The sequence below is a fragment of the Mandrillus leucophaeus genome, unplaced genomic scaffold (assembly GCF_000951045.1).
Source record: "Mandrillus leucophaeus isolate KB7577 unplaced genomic scaffold, Mleu.le_1.0 Scaffold835, whole genome shotgun sequence".
Classification (NCBI taxonomy): Eukaryota; Metazoa; Chordata; class Mammalia; order Primates; family Cercopithecidae; genus Mandrillus; species Mandrillus leucophaeus.
Genome location: NW_012109086.1, coordinates 134,665 through 137,183, shown reverse-complemented (window position 1 = coordinate 137,183; position 2,519 = coordinate 134,665).

Below are 2,519 nucleotides of genomic sequence, written 5' to 3'. Positions count from 1 at the left end.
ATACGGCATCTAAATCACGCTGAGTGCCCAGCTCTATGAGATAAAAGATGAGGCCTTAGGAAGTGGGGAGATGACGTGAGTCACTGCGTGTGCAGCAGCACAGCAGGTTTGTGTGTCAGGCGTACCATCTCATTTATGTCACATTGGATTTGGCTTACTTTCCATCACTCACACTAGCTGAAGAATGCTGTGCCATTGGTAATTCAAAGGAAAAATTATTTTTATATATTTTCTTTCTCTTTCTCTCTTTTTTTTTTTGAGAGATGGAGTCTCGCTCCAGGCTGGAGTGTAGTGGCATGATCCCAGCTCACTGCAACTTCCACTTCCCAGGTTCAAGCAATTCTCCTACCTCAGCTTCCCAAGTACATGGGACTACAGGTATGCATCACCATGCCCAGCTAATTTTTGTATTTTTCAGTAGAGATGGGGTTTCACTATATGTTGGCTAGGCTGATCTCAAACTCCTGACCTCAGGTGATCCACCCAGCTCGGCCTCCCAAAGTGCTGGGATTACAGGTGTGAGCCACTGTGCTCAGCCTTTTATAAATATTTTCTGTTTAGCTTTGGAATGCTTTATATGATGGAAGGTAGCAGATTAATTCTTCTTTCAATTAAGTTGACCCAATATATTGTGTTAGTCATTGTGCTAGGCTTTGAGGGTGCAAAGACAGCTAAGACACAGACAGAATGAAATGAAATGAAATGAAATGAAATGAAATGAAATGAAATGGTGGTGAGTTCCACGAGAGAGGTACAAACAGAGGTAGTTTTGGTTGAGAGGGAAGGAAACTCCTGGGGAGGAGGTAGCACATCAGTCAGGATGCGTGAGGTTTGCAGCAATAACAAACAACCCTCAACTCTCGGTGGCTTAACATCCCCAAAGCTGACTGACGCCTCATTCATGCTGCATATCCAGTGTGTGTCATTGTGGTCACTTAGGGTCACAGGTCACAGAGGTTTAATCTCAGAAGAGAGCAGGGAATTGTCCAGTGCCTCCTTACGCTGCTATATACAAGTGGCGTGTCCCCTCCCTGGACATTTTCTTGGTTACCGCTAGCCATACTGCCAAACCTAACTTCAGAGAAGAGAGAGTAACACCCTGGCCTGTGCCCAGAAGGCAGAGAGCTAAAAACACTCAATGAACAACACTAAAAAACCCCATCGGTGACTTCGACCCAATATGCGGAGGTGAGTGTGAAGGAGAAGAGCTTCCAGGGGATGAAAAGCTTTAGGAAAGGTGCCAAGGTCAGAAAGCCTGACTGGAGAGAGCGGCTCCAAACAGGAATGCTGGGAGGCACGGTGTTAAGGGAGGACAGGGCAGAGTGTGAAGCGAGGCTAAGGAGATTGGATTTGATCTGGGAGACACGGAAAGTCACAAAGGAGCTGTGGTTTCAGATTTACCTGATTGCTATATGTAGGAGAGATTAGAGGGTGGCAGCCCAGAGGCAGGAGATCTTTCTTACACAAACCCAGGCAAAGGGCTCTGAGGGCTTGCATAGGGGTCTTCTAAATGCGCAGGAAAGAAAGAGCTATACTTACCAGCAGAGTCCTGACGAGATTTAGAACTAACAGGATATGAGGTGTAAGCAAGGTGGAGAATCAAAGCTGATTCCAGGATTTGAGCCTGGGAGAATGCTGCCATTAGAATTAGAGAAAACAGCGGAAATGGGCAAGTCAGGGAAGGAAGATGGGGCTTGTTGATCTCAAAGCAGGGATTTTTATTTTGTTCACTCCTGTTTCCCTGTACCCAGGACAGTGCTTAGCGCATAGTATGTGCTTGGTAATGTTCACTGGCTATGGAATACGGTAGAACATTAATGGAGACGTCCCCAGGCGACCGCTAAGGCAGAACTGGCACTCCTTGGTGGTGTCTGTGCTGGGAGGGAGGTTTTCCTATCTGAAGCCATAAGACGAGACGTGCTGCCAAGAGAAAAAGCCTAGAGAAGAAAGGGATGAAACTGAAGGAAGAACTTTGGGAATCATGACATTTAGGACTAGAAAGTAGGACGGGAATCCAGGGAAAGGGGGCATTTGAGGAAGCATCAGATGCTGCAAGTGGCGAGGGGCATTGGGACGGTTCAGAGGGCATCTGGTGGAGCAGCTCATGTCACTGGGCCTCCCCAGGCACCAGCAAGCGCCTCCCGCCTGGAGAACAGGAGGCTGCGTGGCTGACGGGGAGGCTGGGCCAGGGGCGGTTCTGGTTTCTGTTTGGTTTTGGGGGGTTCATAAATGAGATTTAGTCCTCTAGCAAAGCGAGCAAGGTGAAGGGGGAGAGACCGGAGGCGCATGAGGGAGGAGGGAAAACATGGTTGGCATCAAGGAGGTGGATAAAGGGCTGCCCTCCCGGGGCAGGGCCCCTGCGAGGGCCGGAGGGGTGGGTGAACGCTGTCGCGGTGATGGTGAGGGCCTTAGCGACCACCACCGAGTGAGGCTCCCTCACCTTCAGGACCAGAGCCGAGGGGAGGAGCCTCCCCCAGGGCCAGCGAGGGCGGGCAGGTGAGCCGGGCAGGTGCGCAGGC